General features: G+C 41.3%; 1 protein-coding gene across 4 annotated transcripts in view; it reads left to right on the top strand.

Annotated features, from left to right (window-relative positions):
* The window catches only part of LOC132837092 (uncharacterized), a 475,572-nt gene that overhangs the window by 404,099 nt on the left and 52,776 nt on the right, over positions 1 to 18,697 (top strand). For 3 of the 4 annotated variants that reach the window (XM_060856777.1, XM_060856773.1, XM_060856772.1), the window contains exons 1-2: positions 12,716 to 12,844; positions 13,437 to 13,518. The gene's annotated coding sequence lies outside the window, so the exon portion shown is untranslated. Of the gene's footprint in view, positions 1 to 12,715; positions 12,845 to 13,436; positions 13,519 to 18,697 lie in introns of those variants that run through there. The other variant, XM_060856776.1, reaches the window with a different exon arrangement.

The following is an 18,697-nucleotide window of genomic DNA, read 5'->3' as shown; positions in this document are numbered from 1 at the left end:
TTTTTTTTCACCTGCTTGACGGTGTTAGGCAAGAACTTTCAAATGTTGGTGGGGGGTGGAGGGGGAGCCTTCACAGATAAAGGGATGACTGGAAAATGATAAGCTTTCAAAAATGAGATAGAGAATCCAGAGAGTATATTGCTTCTAGGGTGAAAGGAAAGCCTCGTAGGCGTAGGTAATGCTGGATGAATGAGAGAAGTTGAAGTTTTGGTCCTGAAAATGAAGGAAGCATATGTCAGTTTAGAGACAGCAAAGATAGAGTGAATCCTTAGAAAAGTATAAAGGCAGTTGGCATATCCTTAAGAGGGAAATCAAGAAGGCAAAAAGAGGTCATGTGATATCTTTGGCAAATAGAGATATGAAAAATCCAAAGGAATTCTAGAAATACATTAAGGACAAAAGGATAACTAGGATGAAAATGGGGCCCCTCAAAGATTTGCAAGGTAGCCTTTCTGTGGAACCACAGGAGATGAGAGAGATCCAAAATGACTATCTTGCATCAGTGTTTATTGTGGAGAAGCACATGAGGAATACAGAATGTGGGGAAAATGGATGGTGACATCTTGAGAAATGTCCATATTACTGAGGTGTTGGTATGGGATGTCTTAAAAGGCAAACGTGGTAACTCCCCAGGACATGATCAGGTGCATCAAGAACTCTGTGGAAAGCTAGGGAAGTGATTGCTGGGCCCCTTGCTGAGATATTTGTATCATCATTACTCACAGGTGAGGTGCTGGAAGACTGGAGGGTGGCTAAGGGGCAACCTTTTCATATGTAAGCTGGTATGTGTATGGAACGAGCTGCCAACTGAAGTGGTGGTCACTGGGTTAATTACAAAATTTAAAAGGCCTCTAGATGGTTATTTGAATAGGATGGGTTTAGAGGGATATGGGCCAAGTGCTGGCAAATGGGACTAGGTTAGTTTAGGATACCTGGTTGGCATAGATAATTCGAACCGAAGGGTTTGTTTCTGTGTTGTACATCTGTGACTCTATGGCTGTGAATGATAAAATTTATTGGAATTGGGGTGGTGTGCATTGAGAATGGATAGAGATTATAAAAATTGTAATTGCTTGGTAGTATTTGATTCTTAGTTTGAAAATTCCTCTCTGGAAATTGAGCTCAATTCAAACTGCTCTGACTACGGAAAGGCTGTTCTTCAGTTGGAGAATGGTAACTTACCTGCTGCTTGTCAGAAGGAACTGATCACACTTGGCTTCATACTGAGATAATATTACATTCTCTTAATCCTTCAAGTACTTGTCCAAAGGAAGAGAGAAGAGAGATCTCCTCTAACTCAACATTGAAAGGTTTGATACTGTCAAACTCAGGTAATGTAATATTTAATTAATAATCATTTTAGGCTGTTTTTCTTTCAAGTAGAAAGTGAGGTCTGCAGATTAGATTACTTAGTGTGGAAACAGGCCCTTCAGCCCAACAAGTCCACACCGACCCGCCTAGGCGCAACCGACCCGCCGAGGCGCAACCCACCCATACCCCTACATTTACCCCTTACCTAGCACTACGGGCAATTTAGCATGGCCAATTCACCTGACCCGCACATCTTTGAGACTGTGGGAGGAAACCGGAGTACCCGGAGGAAACCCACGTAAACTCTGGGAGAACGTGCAAACTCCACACAGTCAGTCGCCTGAGTCGGGAATTGAACCCGGGTCTCAGGCGCTGAGACAGCAGTGCTAATCACTGTGCCACCGTGCCGCCCATGGAGATCAGAGCTGAAAATGTGTTGCTGGTTAAAGCACAGCAGGTCAGGCAGCATCCAAGGAACAGGAAATTCGACGTTTCGGGCCAGAGCCCTTCATCAGGATTGGGGAGAGTGTGCCAGGCACATCTTAGCATGCCTGGCACACTCTCCTCACTCCTGATGAAGGGCTCTGGCCCAAAACGTCGAATTTCCTGTTCCTTGGATGCTGCCTGACCTGCTGTGCTTTAACCAGCAACACATTTTCAGCTCTGTTTTTCTTTCAAGCCAACAATTCCAACAGAAAACCACACAGCTGATTCTATACTTGGCCTCAGCTGCCCTTTGCCTGGTCATTGTAACGAAAAAAAATCGAAACAAATTCACTGACAAATTCTTAACCAATACCTCTACAGTGCCACAAATGGGACTACCTGATGCAAGTGCATGTCTGGATTTGAGTTTACTTATCTCTCTATACCTGTTCGTTCCGGCTGTCTGACTATAAAAATGCAATCATCAATTTGAACCCTTCAGTTCCTTCTATGTGAATGTATATATTGATCTGTACCTGTCAGTATTAGCTATATCAATATCAGAGTGCAAATACCAAACACTGATGCCAAGTTTTGCTGATCATGACACTCTGGTATTAAATAATCTGTTTCTATTGTTATGAAGTTGAAGGCACGTACTGTACCTTTTTAAGAGACTGAAAGCTGGCAAGCACCTACCATGTGACTGACTAGCAGTCAGTGTGCTGAAAGATTGAAAGATGTAACAGTTGGCTGTTACCAAAATACCGGAGTTGTTTTCATAACAGTTTGTATTTAACCAATCCACTTAAATTATGCGTCAAGCTACTAAAATAGAACTGAATTTGTATTTTACTGTTTTGACATCATCAAACCAGTAAAATGATCCAACGCTTCAGGTATTAGAAAAAAAAACAGGCATTTTGGCCAATTGGCCAAACAAAGCATGAACTGCCATTGAAAGACTGCTATTCACAACACCCTCGATCAAAGGTGCCCTTTTCTTATGAAACATCTTTGCAGCCGAAGACCAAAGATGACCCAGAGAGATCGGCAAACAAGGGAAGATCGACACTGGGGATGACAGCCACTGGCTGGTTTTGAAAATTAAATTGCTGTGAATTTAGTAGGGGCTTTATTGGATCAGCATATTGTTAAAGAGAAGGAGGTAAATAACAAATCTTCAAGCAAAAGCAGGCTTAGAGTTGCAAATAATTGTTGTTTAATGTTCACTTTCAATGTTAAAGAATATAATTGATGCTCTCGTTAAATAGTGGAATTTGGGTAGTTCTCTGTCACTGATATTTTAAGATTATTAGGCGAGGTGAGTTTTTCCGTGTGTTTGGTTTAATTAGCAGAGAGATTTACCACCATATCATAATACGAATATGTTAATATGAGAGTGCAGGTACGAATCCGACCCTGTCAGTATGCAAATACAGTTAATGATCAGTACACATCAGATTCTGCTCTGTGAATATGGCTGTATTAATCAAACTGTATCCATCAGTTTCAGCGATATGAATATGGGAGTACAGTTATTATTCTCTACCTGTCAGTTTCTTCCTTGTCAAAGAAAGACTAATTGTCAATCTGTACCTTTCAGACTCCACTGTGTGAATTCATAAATATAGTCACCAATGTGTAGCTGTCAGTTTCTGCTTGCCGAATAGTTTTGTGTAATTGTCAATCTATCCCTGCAATGTGAATGTGTGAGCTAAGTTCTCATCTGTCACTATCAGTTTCAGTCTTGTGAATGTGAGAGTTCAGTTGTCAATCTTTCCCTGTCACGCTCTGTAATATCAGTGTTTGAGTATATTTATTCATCTTTTCCTGTCAGTTTGTGTGACTGTAGTTATCAACATTTAACTCTCAGATTCTGCTATATGAATGAGGCTGTAGTTATCGATTTGACTTGATCTAGTTTATTATCACATGCACGAGTTGTAACGAAAAGTATTGTTCTGTGCGCTTTACAGGCAGATCATATCGTACAAAGTGCATCAGGGTAATAGAACAGAATTCGGAATACAGTGTTAATGCTGCAGAGAAGGTGCAGAGAGAGAGATTAACATTAAAATTTGAGTGGTCCATTCAAAAGTCTGATGACAGCGGGGAAGCTGTTCTCGAATCTATTGGATGGTGTATTCAAACTTCTCCCTGACCGAAGAGCGTGGAGGAGAATATAACCGAGGTTGGATGGGTTTTTGATTGTCGGTTGCTTTCCCAAGAGGAGGGGAAGGTGTAAATGTGGTCATTGGATGGATGGTTGATTTCTGTGGTGGACAGGCTGTGTTCAAAACCTCTCTAGTCTTGGGCAGCACAGTAGCCATAACATGCTGTGACCTATCCAGATATGTCGCTTTCTGTGGTGCATCTATAAAAAGTTGGAAGTGTCTTTATGGACATGCTGAATTTCCTTAGCCTCCTGAGGAAATCTGCTTGGTGAATGTGTTTTGGTAATTGTCAATCTAAACCTGCCAGTTTCTGTGACGTGAAAGTGAGAATTTAGTTCCTAACAGTCCCTGTCAGTTTCTGCTTTGAGAAGGTTTAGTTCAGTTTAGTTAAGAATCCTTCCCAGTTAGACTCTGTAATGTAAATCTGAGTGTATTTATCAATGTTTGCATGACAGAATTTATTTTGTGAGCACGTGAACATGGTTCTCAATTATCCCTGGTAGTTTCTGCTCTGAATATGAAAATATAGTTATTAATCTCTAAACAAAAACCAACAGAACTGCAAATGCTGCAAGTCAAATACAAAAATAAATTGCTGGAAAAGCTCAGCAGGTCTGACAGAGTCTGTGGAGTTTGATCAGAGTTAAAATTTCCAGTCCAATAACCCTTCCTGAGAACTGATGGTAGCCAGGAAATTATTCATTTTTCTGCAGAAGATAGTGTGTGTTGAAGGGTAAGGAGTAAATGACATATGGAGATAGAATCCAAAGAGAGGAAAGAACAGTTGTGCAGACAAACGAGTGGATCACAGTCAGATGAGGAGGATGAATAGCTGTTAATAGAGATTGTTAATGACTGTTGGGGTATAATAGCATACTAAGTGATAACGGGCTGGTGTGTGAGATTTCAGGAGAGCTGTCGCCCTAAAGTTGTATAACACAATATTGAGTCCAGAAGGCTGTCACGTTCCCAAGCAGAAAATGAGGTGCTCCTCTTCCAGCTTGCACTGAGCTTGACTGGAGCACTGCAACAAGCCTGAGACAGATGTTGGCAGGGAACAGGGTGGTGTATTGAAGTGGCAGGCAACTGCAAGCTCGGGTACTTCTGGATAGAATGTAAGTTTTTCGCAAAGTGGACACACAATCTACATTCGGTTTCCTCAGAATAGAGAAGACCACATAGCAGCTAGGAAAATGCACACAATCAGTTCTGAGGAAGGGTCACTAAACCTCAAATGTAACTGTGATTTCTCTTGTTATTAATCTACCTGTCAGTTTCTTCTATGAATGTCATTTTCAAACTGTACACGTCAATTTCAGTGATTTGAAACAGTGAATTTTATCAATTTGTTCCTGTCAGTTTCTGCTTTGTGAATGAGAATGTAGTTGTCAGTTTTCCTCTGAAATGTCCTGTCATGTGCACGAGTGTGATTGACCAATCTGTCCCTGTTATATTCTGCTCTGTGTATCTCCGGATGTAGTTATGAATCTGCATGTGTCAGCATCTGGTTTATAATTGTGCAAAAGCATTTATCAGACTGTACCTGCCAGTGTGTGGGGAGTGTGGGGCAGTGGCTTGGGGTGTATGTTTAAGTATCATGCTCTCCCTTTCAGTTTCTGCAGGGTGAATTGGCGAGAGCAGCTATCAATCTACGCCTGTCAGTTTCTGTTGTGTCCACATGAGAATTCAGGAATTGATCTAACCTTGTCAGTTTCTGCTGTGTGACTGCTCAATCAGTACCAGTCACATTCAACACTTACGTATCAAAGTTGCGTATTTCACTGGCAGCCAATAATATTCTAAAAGTTGAATAATGACAACGAATCTATTGTTGTTTGTCTGAAAACCCCATCTGGTTCACTAATCTCCTTTTAAGGAAGGAAATTGACATCCTTAACCGGTCTGGCCTACGTGTATCTCCAGACCCACAGCAATGTGGCTGACACATAACTACTCCCTGGGCATGTTAGGGATTGACAATAAATGCTGGCCTAACCAGTGATGCCGTCATCAGAAGAAATTTCGGAAGAAGAATTCTCTGACTGTGATTGATTCTGTGATAGTAGATTTTTGGATGTGGTGATTGGGTCTGAATGTCTTCTGCATTTTGTGATTTATGAGAGTCACAGAATTGGTACAGTCATTCAGCCCATTGTGTCCACACTAGGACATTCTATTCTTTACCTCTTCTCCATACTAGCTTCTATTAACTGTTGGGATTCTGAACTTTATCCACTCGCTGCCAGTATTTCTATGTAAATGCTAATTTGAGATTATTTCTGCAGTTATCTGTCTTTGAATAACTATAAAGCCAGTTTTGTTCTGTGGGCAACAGTGTCAGGTAGAGTATGTGGATCTCATTCTCTTTCCATATTCAGCTGTATTTGTTTGGTGTGAGTGTAGGATAAACTTGATCAATATTCACGAACCATGTGATTGAGGGATGAATGTTGGTTCAATAGTTATCTTTGCCATGAATCTGAATTTTATTGCATTCAGGCTATTTATTAACATTTTATGTACATAGTAGTCTTTATCAGTTGCTGCTGGACACTAAGATGTAACATCTAACACTAACTGAAGCAATTAATGGTTTGGTGAGTCAACTTATAATTGTCCATGCTTGGAAATACCTGGGCCTAAATTTCATTTTCTTTCCTGTCACCATTAACTGCCTGAGGTAGTGAGTTTTCTGTTATGCTGCCAATCTGTATCACTTGAAAGGAGGGGCACTGATCTATATCACACTGACATATTCCGTATGTCTCCTTGTGTTTCCAATTTTGCATGTCATGATCTGGTACACGTCATGGGGTGAATTTAACACCTTTATAAACCAGTGTTTCATACATTAGAAAAAATACAGAAATGCTTTTGCATTACTCAGGCCTTCAACCAGAATAAGAGTGTGGAGAAAGTGTGTGTTCAATAGCACCAGGCTCTGTGAGAATAACATTCATTCACCCTCTGACACTTGATATCAATGTGCTCCTTATTCTTGGTTATTGTTTCAGTGTGTCAGTGCCATCTAAATTGAAACATGCCACTCTTAGTAACTGCAAGTATAATTCATTTTCAAACTTCTGCTACTTGACATGAATGAGGTATTATCATTGCCACTGGAGTCAGCTCCTGTCAGTGAAAGTGGATGTGTTTGTATACCTGTTTTAGATTACTTAGTGTGGAAACAGGCCCTTCGGCCCAACAAGTCCACACCGATCTGCCGAAGCGCAACCCACCCATACCCCTACATTTACCCCTTTACCTAACATTACGGGCAATTTAGCATGGCCAATTCACCTGACCTGCACATCTTTGGACTGTTAATCTCTGGAACTTCTCATGTTGTCCAATAATGTCCACAGCCAATGTTCATTAATTTTAGTGCCTATAGGATCCATGGACAGGTGAACATGCAACACGTTGCAGCAGAAAAGAAACTGTGCTTTTCTTCAGATCAAGGGGAGAAAAGCAATGGACCTTTGTGACTGTTATAGTGTGGAGTGTAACTGGGAATAGTGATATCAAGGTTTGGTTTTCAGGATGCTATTAATTTTTGCATAGTGACATATTTTACCAATGAGTAAATGATCAATATTAACCGAACCCATTTGCAAGTAAGTGAACACTTCAACCGCATTGCAGCTGACCGACCACTGTGTTCCTTGTACAGGAAAGAGAATTGGCCAATTCTATTTTATTTACCAATCTGGACAGGATCTAGTGCAGTACTGTTGTGTTGCTCAATAGTAGGGAGTAGGAAAGCAAAAGGACTCTTCTTTTCCACATTCAGTGAAGAATATTTGAACTGTCAATTGAGCAGCTTGACAAACCTACCAATTTTGGATTTTTCTTTCTTTCTGCACTGCTTTAAATAGTAACGATCCAATTCCATGGACTCCTTGACAAACTATATACTGATTCCTTGCTTTTTTTTTTAAACACATTGAGAGACTGGTCAAGAGGAATGCAGGGCTTTTCATAGAAGATCAGAACAAATTTTGAAATACAAATGGAATAATAGAAAAATACTTTCTTGTTGGACAGAAAAATAAAATACCTACAAATTAATGAAATGGAGAATGATCTTCTGATACAGATGGGTATGATAGCTTCACTGCTGCCTTGATATTTGCATAGAAATGGAATGCTAGTTAAAAGGGATCAGTCAACTGTTATGTTGTTATAGACTGTGTGTTTGATCAGTGCAGACTTAATAATTTAAGAGACTTATTCTGTGCTGCAGATCTCTTTGATTTAACATCTGAAAGTAGAAATCAATTTGATGTAATGTTTTCTAATAGTTGCAGTGCATATGGATCTTCATTACTGTTAAATGCTGTAATGTGTATTTCAGGATAGTGTACACATTTGCAACTATTGTAAATCAGTAACAGAGAATGGTGTGTGCCTGCATATGCATGCAAGTACACATGAGGGTGGGGATGGAGATGGTGGGGGTTTTGTGCATGTGTGTGCACATGCAGTGAGCATTCTCTCAATGTCAGGCTTTGGCTCACATTTATTTGGAATTTAAACTGTTTAATTATTGTGCCTTTGCATCGGATTTCTATTTATCAAAAGATTAACTTTGTCCTTCTCAGTTACTCAGAATGCCGTTTCCTTCAATATCTGCACTCAGTACCTCCTTAAGTCCTTGCTCTTGGACTTGTGGAAACTGAGCTTAATGTCCGTCTGACTGAATCCACTCTGACTGGAAAGGATGTTCTCCAATCTGACAACAGTAAATAGCTGTTGTCTATTAGGAGTTGGTCACACTTGTTTTTGTACTGAGGAAGTCTGACATTATCTTGGTCCATCAGCCATTTGCCTGGAGGAAGACAAGAGGGATATCTCCTGTAAATCACCATCAGCTGAGTAGAAAGACATCAACTGACCAATGCAACGTTCAGGTCATGATCATGTTAATTATTTGTTTTTAAACAGGGCAAAGTGAACAGAGTAAGGCCTGGTTACACTGTAGCCCTGAACTTCTAGACTTTTTCTGCTAAAAATTCTAAAAAAATTACAAACATGCAAAAACTAACCTACATCTGCACAGCTCCACAAATGGAATGATTACACAGTTCATTATCCAGGTCGCAGCACACTAACTATTGAAAGAAGAACAACGGGCACTATTATCATATTTAGATAATATTTATTTTTCAACAATTCAATGTCTATTCAGACCACACAGCCATTAGTATTAACGCTTTGTCGAAGTAAACATGCAGAAAGTTGTAATAAATGGGACATGCAACTATTGAAGGGATTTTGGCGAAGCAGTGGTGGTGTCAGGGGGCCGGGCTAAAGTGGTATCTGCAACTGGATGCAGATACCAGTTTATAATGAATGAATGATTTTACTCTCAGTTATGTGGCACGTTAAAAACCTTGTGGTGACAGGGGAATCGCAATGATATTCCCAAGCTGTTTTCGTTTATTCAATCCTGGGCTTTGGATGCCGCTGACTGGGTCCAGCATTTGTCTGTCTCCAGTTGCCCCCTTGAGAAGGTCGTGGTGAGCCAAATTCTGGAACAGCTGTCGGCCATGTGCTGCCCATAATGCTGTTAAAATCTTGATTATATGTTTTATTGAGTTATGCCTCTTGATTAAACTTAAGGCTTATATTTTAAGTATTAATTTAACCTGGAGCAGTGTTTTGTAAAATAAGACAGTGCTATTTTCTTGGGGCTGTAGATTGAAAGAAGCAAAAATGGCCCTTAGTAGAGTGATATGTTCTTGTTGGATATGGGAGTTTAGGGAGAGTTTGAGTTACTGAGGATTATATCTGCAATAAATGCCATTGGTTGTGAATCCTATCATATTGAATGGTTGGAGAGGCAGTTAGGGGCAATGAGGAAATTACAAGAGCAAGGGGATGTGATGGATGGCAGTTAGAGGAAGGAGGGGAAAGTCTCAGATACACTCGCATAGATTGGTTAACTCCAGGAAAGGTAAGTGAGGTACATAAGTAGTGCAGGAGTCTTCTGTGGCTATCCCCATTTCAAACAAGTATGCTGTCTTGGAAAACATATGGAGTGATGGATTCTCAAGGGAATGTAGCATGAACAGCCACATTTTCAGGGATTTAGACTGGCTCCAATGTAATGAGATGTATGTCAGATTCCAAGCAATAGATTGTAATAGGGGACTCTCTAGTCGGAGTCACAGAAGTTTGTGGCCAGCAGCGAAAAATCAGAATGGCGTGTTGCTTCCCATCAAGGATGTCTCTGAGAGGACAAAGTTCTCAAGAAGGAGAGGGGTCAGCAGGAGGTCATTGTACACATTGCAACCAACAACATAGGAAGGGAAAAGGTTGAGATTCTGAAGGATGATTAGAGAGTTAGGCAGGAATTTAAAAAGGAGATCCTTTATGCTGTACAACTTTATGACTCCGATTAGTAAATGTAGATTACTTCCAGTGCTACGAGCTAGTGAGGGCAGGAATAGGAGGATAGAGCAGATGAATGCATGACTGAGGAGCTGGTGTATGGGAGAAGATTCACATTTTTTGGATCACTAGAAGCTGTTTTGGGGTAGAAGTGACCTGTACAAGAAGGACAGATTGCACCTAAATTGGAAGGGAATTAATACACTGGCAGGGAGATTTTGTTAGAGCTACTTGGGAGAATTTAAACTAGTAAGATTGGGGTGTGGAACCCAGGAAGATAGTGAGGAAAGATTTCAATCTGAGACTGGTACAGTTGAGAACAAATGCGAGTCAAACAGTCAGGGCAGGCAGGGACAAAGCAGAGAACAAGGTAGAAATGATAAATTAAACTGCATTTACATCAATGCAAGAGGTCTAACAAAGAAGGCAGATGAACTCAGGTCACGTGTAGGAACATGGGACTTGGATATCATAGCAATTACAGAAACATGGCTCAGGGATGGACAGGACTGGCAGCTTAACGTTCCAGGATACAAACACTGCAGGAAGAATAGAAAGGGAGGCAAGAGAAGAGGGGGAGTGGCCTTTTTGATAAGGGATAGCATTTCAGTTGTGCTGAGGGTGCTGGGAGCCTCCACGGTGGAGAGATAAATGGGAGTGGGGTGAAGCTGGGGAGAAGGTAGCTAAGAGTGTAATAGGTGGATGGAGGTGGGGACGAAGGAGATAAGTCAGAGGATGGTGGCGCGAAAAGAAGTGAAGCAAAATTGGCAGGTAGGACAGGTCATGAGGATGCTGCTGAAATGGAGGTTGGAACTGATGTAAGGTGGAGGGAGGGGAAATGAGGAAACTGGTGAAGTGCACGAAGTTGATTCTAAACTTACTGTGAATCCTCTTGTAAGGATGCTACCTTGAAGAAGTTCTCCTCCTCTTTCGACAAATATCTGTGAGTTTCTCTTACTACAACCCCAGCTCATCTCTGCTCTGAGTTCTACATTGTTCCCAGGCTTTGTTTGTCTATTTATTTTCTTCCCAATTTGTATGCCTATACTTGGGATCAAATATTATCTCTCAGAGCCCTAAAGTATTGTTAAGTTTACAAAAGTAATACTAAAGCTTTGTAAATTGTAAAACTTTCTAAATTCAGGGCAACCTCCATCAGAAAGGTTGAATGCAGTTGATGTAGGGAGACATCAGCTTGTTAGAGGACAAGTTTCTTTCTAAGCCGTACACCATAATCACTTGGAAATATATCCCCTTTCCTTCACTGTCCTTGATCAAGACCCTGGAATTCCCTGTTCATGGCATCGTGGGCAGCACAGGGACAACAGCTGTTCCAGAAGGTGGCTCACCACCGCCTGTTCAAAGGGGAATAAATGCTCGGCATTCACATCCCCAGCGTGAATAAATAAAAACACCTGGGGTCTCTCGTTGTGGCATACAATACGTTAAAAGGTTTCTGTCTGCAGCATACCTCACACTGACATCTGTTGTCCACTATACACTAAATCGAGGCCCAGAGACGTTATTGCACACCCCTGCTCCAGGTCTGATTTTTGAACCAGAAACCGGGACTAACACTGATGGAAGACTCTCTGCAACTGTTACATTCTGCCTTAGTAAGAGTGTTCCACTTACTTCATTTGTGTTACTATTTTCCAGGTATGTTACTTTCTTAAAGGAATTAATATTTGTGGATGAGGAGTCAGCAGGATTACAGGATCCGACGTGATGTTATTGAATGGGGGAAGCACCGGGGATGGGCCGAGTGGCCGTCAGATTGTGAGAGCCGGAGGGAGGAGTTATTAACATGACCCGGGAATGAGCTCAGAAAGGACAATGGCCCAGCTTGAAATGTTTTTTTTAAGATTAGATTACTTAGTGTGGAAACAGGCCCTTCGGCCCAACACGTCCACACCGACCCGCCGAAGCGGCAACCCACCCATACCCCTACATATACCCCTTACCTAACACTAGGGGCAATTTAGCATGGCCAATTTACCTGACCCGCACATCTTTGGACTGTGGGAGGAAACCGGAGCACCCGGAGGAAACCCACGCAGACACGGGGAGAACGTGCAAACTCCACACAGTCAGTCGCCTGAGTCGGGAATTGAACCCAGGTCCCTGGCGCTGTGAGGCAGCAGTGCTAACCACTGTGCCACCGTGCCGCCATGTTCTCTACCCTTTCCCCCACAGCCCCAGTTCCTTTGGTCAAACTGGGAGAAAAGGGAATTGGGGAAATGACCAATTGATGTTTGTTTCTGGGAATCTGTGGGAAAAGCAGCACATGCGCGATGCAGCCCCTTCCCCCAATGCTGATTGGTCCTGAGTTGAGGGGCGCATGCGTGAGGCCCTCCCCCCAGCGCTGCCATTGAGGAGCATTTACTCAGTGAGTGTAAGAGGTTTGTTTGAAACAGACCGCAATGGAGAGATCAGCGCCCAGGGAAGCGAGGGAACAGCAGGCTCCTTCCAGCAGCACATCGGGATGGGAGCCTGGGACACAGAGGGGGCTCCGAGACCGGGATTGATTCGGGGTGAGTTCAGGGAGAACCGGGGGCTGTTTGTAAGAGGCCGAGCGGAGCAGGAACTGGTCCCGGAACTTGGAGTGAGCGGGCTGGGGGGAAGAGCGAGGCCTTTCTCGGGCTGTGGGGGAGAGAGAGGCCTTTCTCGGGCTGTGTGTGGGCCTGCTGAGGGAGACAGAGCGGGAAGAAGCTGCTGTGGGATATTCTTGTGGTTTTTATCCCCTAAACATTGATGGAAATTCATTTGTTTGCTTCTGTTTCCGACTTTTTGTTGCGAATAGACGTTGAATGTGATAGTAGTGCTAGCTGTTCTTCCTTCACCATTTTAGTGTTTTTGTTAGTGTTTTAGTGAACATTGAACAGTGTAATCATTCTATTTTTGGAGCTGTGCATTTGTTGGTTGGTTTTCTTTCATCTGAGTAAACTGTTTCAGAATTTCACAAACAGAAAAAGACTGGCAGCAGTCTTGCTTTGGAACAGTGTTGCTTTGGAACCAGCCCTTGCTCTGTTTAAAAACAGAAGTATCATGATCATCAACTGATCAACGCAACATTCAGGTGATGTCTTTCTCCTCAGAAATGATATCTCTCTTTTCTTCCTCCAGGCAAATGTTTGATGGACCAAGATAATGTAATATTTCCTCAGTACAAAGCCAAGTATGACCATCTGCTTCTACCAACCAGCAGGTACGTTTCAGTTGTCAGATTGAGAACCTCCTTTCCACAGTCAGAGTAGATTTGAGTCAGATACACATTGAGCTCAATTTCCAGAAGTATGCATTCAATCCAAGGGTCAGACACAACTAATGAAATATTTTTTAAAAATTATCTTTATACTCAATGCACAACAGCTCCATTTCCATAAATTCCATTATGCATAGCCAGTTATCATTTACAACATCAGAGAACTTCATATGAAATATACATTCAGGAATTACATTAATCCACATGTAGTAAAGGCAATTTTAAAGTTACAATCAAGGTGAACAAACAAGTCATGCTGCTACATTGTTACAACAAGGATATATGAAGATATTTGAGGAGAAAGTGACGACTGGAGATCAGAACTGAAAATGTGTTGCTGGAAAAGCGGAGCAGATCAGGCAGCATCCAAGGAGCAGGAGAATTGACATTGCGGGCATGAACTGCCTTCAGTATATGAAGATATTGAGTGCACATGCAGAAAGAAACTTTGATATTTTCAGTAACTCAAAGTCACAATTACATTTTTGATAAATCATTGTCCTGGAAAAGACACAACAATTAAACTATGTAAATTCCAAATGAACCTCTGGGCCAAAGCCTGATGGCGAGAGACTGCTCGTCGTGTGTGTACACACCCGCAACCACCACCTCCATCCCACCCCCATATGTGTGCTTGCGCGTGCACACACCATTCTATCTCCCACAGAGCTACTGACTGATTTACAATAGTTGCAAATTCGTACACCATCCTGAAATACACATTACAACATCTAAAAGTGATGAAGATCCATATACACCACAACTAGCAGAAAACATTTTATCAAACTGATTTCTACTCCGGTCTGTAGTCAATGAGATTTATAGCACAGAATATGTCTGTTCAAATGATTAAGTTTGCCCTGATGAAAAACCGTCTATAACAACACAGCTGATGGAATATTCATTGAGTTAACAATTCAATTTCCATAGATTTTTCATGTCAGCAGAGAAGTTGTCATCCCCATCTGTGTCATAACGCCATTCTCCATTTCATCATTTTGTCAGATTTTTTTTTCAGTCCAGAAAGAGAGTTTTTTTTTATTATTCTGTGTCTTTTAAAATTTGTTTCAAGAGCCCTGCATTCATCTTGACTATCTCTTCATTAACCTACAAAAAAACATCAGGATATAGTTTTGCCAAGGAGTCAATGGAATCAGATCATTACCATTTACAGTAGTGCAGAAAGAAAGAAAAAGCCAAAATTGATAGGTTTGTCCAGCTCTCCTTTATTTTAACCGCCAAGAGTTGATTGTTCAATAAATTGAACTTGACTGTTTAGGTATTCTTCACTGCCAATTGAAAATAAGACTTTTCGTTTTCCCCTACCCTACCAGAGAGCAACACAAGAATACTGTTGTGGTTCTGCTCACCGAGCAGAACCACAACAATGGATACCCGAGCTACAAATCTTTAATCGGATTTTAAACAAGAATACTGCTCATGGCTTGCACCAGATCCTGTCCAGATTGGTAAATAAAATAGAATTGACCAATTCTCTTTTCTGCACAAGGAGCATTGTCTTCGGTCAGCTGCAATGCAGTTGAAGTGTTCACTTAGTTCCAAATTGATTCGGTTAATACTGATCATTTAATTCATTGGTAAAGTATGTCACAATGCAAAAATTGATAGCATCCTGAAAACCAGACCTTGATATCCCCACTGTTCCTGGTTAGACTCTGCATTATAGGAATTACAAAAGTTTATTGCTTTTCTCCCCTTGATTCTGAAGAAAAGCACAGATGCTTTTCTGTTGTAATGTGTTGCATGTTTGCTTGTCCATGAGTCCTATAGGCTCTAAAACTAAAGAACGTAGGCTGTGGACATGATCCAACTACGTATGGAATGAGCAGCCAGAGGAAGAGGCATTTGGATGGGTATATGAATAGGAAGGGTTTGGAGGGATATGGGCTGGGTGCTGGCAGATGGGACTAGTGGGTTGGGATATGTGGTCGGCACGGACAGGTTGGACCGAAGGGTCTGTTTCCATGCTGTACATCTCTATCACTGTGTACGAGGCCAAATATGAGCAGATATAGAAACACATCAGTTTTCACTGACGGGAGCTGATTCCAGTGGCAATGGATAAAACCTCATTCATGCCAGGTAGCAGAAATTTAAACAATTAATTGTGCTTGTAGTTACCAAAAGTGACATGTTTCAATTTAGATGACACTAAACCAGTGTGAAATACAATAACCAAGAATAAGGACCACATTGGTATCAAGGATCAGAGACTGATCGATTGAATTCAGTTTTCACTCTCAGCCTGCTGCTGATGCAAACACACTTTATCCACACTCCCATTCTGATTGAGGGCCTGAGTAATGCAGAAGCATTTCCATACATTTTAATGGATGAAACACTGATTTATAAGGCATTAAACCTACCTCAGTATATCAGATCATGACATGCAGAACTGGAAACATAAGGAGATAGACAGACAGAAAATGTCAGTGTGGTTTAGACTAATCCCGCTCCTTTAAAGTGATGCAGATTGGCAGCACAACAGAAAACTCACTCGCACTCAGCCAGTTAATGGTGAAAGGGAGAAAAGAATGAAATTTTGGTCCAGGTATTTCCAAATATGGACAGTTATAAATTGACACACCAAACCATTAATCGCTTCAGTTAGTGTTAGATGTTACATTTTACAGTGTCCAGTAGCAACTGAAAAAGACTCCTGCATACACACAATGTAAAAAAAAAAGTCTGAAAACAATAACATTCAGATTCATGGCAAAGGTAAACATTGAACCAACATTAATCCCTCACACACAAAGTGTTAGTGAATATTGATCGAGTTTATCTAACACTCAGACCAAACAAGTACAACTCAATATGTAAAGAGAATGAGATTCACAAACTCTACCTGATGCTGTTGTATACAAAACCAAACTGACACTATAGTATACTACAGAACTGATCTCGCATTAGCATTTACCTTGAGATACTGGCAGTGATGAAGTTTAAATGCCCAACACTGAGTTGAAATTAGTACGGAGAACTGATGAACAACAGCCCAGTGCAGACACAATGGGCTGAATAGTTCAATTCTGTGACTCTGTCTTAAATCACAAAATGCAGAAGAGTTTAAAGCCCAATCACAACACCCTTAAAATCTACTATCACGGAATGAATCTCAGTCACAGAGGATTCTTTTTTCCTAAATTCATTCATAGGATGAGGGCATCACTGGCTAGGCCAGTATTTATTGCCCATCCCTAACTGCTCAGGGCGTAGTTATGAGTCAACCACATTGCTGCAGGTCTGGAGACACAAGGATGGCAGTTTCCTTACAGAACAAAGTCTGTGAGAAGATCTGTAGCTCAGGTGCTCGTTGTTGTGGTTCTGTTCGCTGAGCTGGGAACTTGTGTTGCAGACGTTTCGTCCCCTTTCTAGGTAACATCCTAGGTGCTTGGGAGCCTCCTGTGAAGCGCTTCTGTGATCTTTCCTCCGGACATTACAGGATATTAGTGAACCAGATGGGTTTTCCTGACAATTGACCATAGGTTCCTGGTGATGATTGGATTCTTAGAATATTATTGGCTGCTAAAGAATTAAGCAACTTTCATTCATGAAAGAGTTGAAAGTAGTTGGTAGTGATTGACTACTTGACTCTCACAGTCACACAGCAGAAACTGGCAAGTATAGATCAAATCCAAAACTCTTATTTGGGCACAACAGAAACTGACTGGTGTAGATTGACAGCTGCTCTCACTGATTCATTCTGCAGAAACCGAAAAGGTGAGAGTGATACATAAATACACACACACACACACACACACACACACACACACACACACTCTAAACTAATACATTCACTTAGCAAATACAGTCTGCTGAATGCATTTGTACATTTATAAATAAGATGCTAACAGATACAGATTCATAACTCCCATCCTGAGATACCCAGAGCAGAATATAGCAGGGACAGATTGGTCGATCGTACACATGTGCACACAGCAGGACATTTCAGAGGAAGACTGATAACTATATTCTCATCATCAAAACTCATTGGAATAGATTAATAGCACACCCTGTTTCAAATTGCATAAATTGACATGTACAGTTTGATAATGACACTCATGTTTACAGCACAGTAACTGACAGGTAGAAATTAAGAACAAAAATTGCTGGAAAATCCACAGGTTTGGCAGCATTTGTGGAGGGAAATCAGACTTAACATTTGAGGTCTAGTGACCCCTCCTCAGAACTGATTGTGTGCATTTTCCTAGCTACCATTGATCTTCTCTATGTTGGGGAAACTGAGTGTAGATTGGGTGTCCACTATGTCGAACATCTACATTCTCTCCAGCAAAAATGTCCCTGAGCTTCTAGTTGTCTGCCACTTCAACCCACCACCCTGTTCCCTGGCCAACAGCTCTGTCTCAGGCTTGCTGCAGCGCTCCAGCAAAGTTCAGTGCAAGCTGGAAGAACAGCACCTCATTTTCTGCTTGGGAACCCGACAGCCTTCTGGACTCAAGATTGAATTCTACAACTTTAGAGCTAGAGTTCTCCCATATCATTACCCAAAACCTCTCTCACCACGCAGTGTTATCACAGGATCTTCTATTGTACACCAAAACTCACTAACACTCTCTATTAATACCTATTACCATCCTCATCTGACTATGATCCACGAGTTTATCTGTTCAACTCTTCTTCCCTCTCTTTGGATTCTATATCCATCCACCATTTACTCCCTTACCCTTCAACACACCCTATCTTCTGCAGAAAAACTAATATTTTCCTGGCTACCATCTCTTCACAGGAAGGGTAATTAGACTGGAAATTTTAACTCTGAATTCTGTCCACAGACTCTGTCAGACCTGCTGAGCTTTTCCAGCAATTTGTTTTAGTTTCTGATTTCCAGCATCTGCAGTTCTTTTGGTTTTCATTTAGAGATTAATAACTACATTTTCATATTCACAGAGCAGAAATTACTAGGAAAAATTGATAACCACATTCACATGTTCACAAAAGAAATTCTGTCAGGCAAACATTGATAAATGCACTCACATTTACATTACAGATCCTGACCGGGAAGGGTTCTTAACTAAACAAAACATTCATGAAGCAAAAACTGACAGGGACTGTTAAAAAGTAAATTCTCATATTCACA

The sequence above is a fragment of the Hemiscyllium ocellatum genome, chromosome 49 (assembly GCF_020745735.1).
Source record: "Hemiscyllium ocellatum isolate sHemOce1 chromosome 49, sHemOce1.pat.X.cur, whole genome shotgun sequence".
Classification (NCBI taxonomy): Eukaryota; Metazoa; Chordata; class Chondrichthyes; order Orectolobiformes; family Hemiscylliidae; genus Hemiscyllium; species Hemiscyllium ocellatum.
The sequence above is the reverse complement of the archived record's forward strand: the minus strand, read 5'-3'. Positions and strand labels throughout refer to the sequence as shown.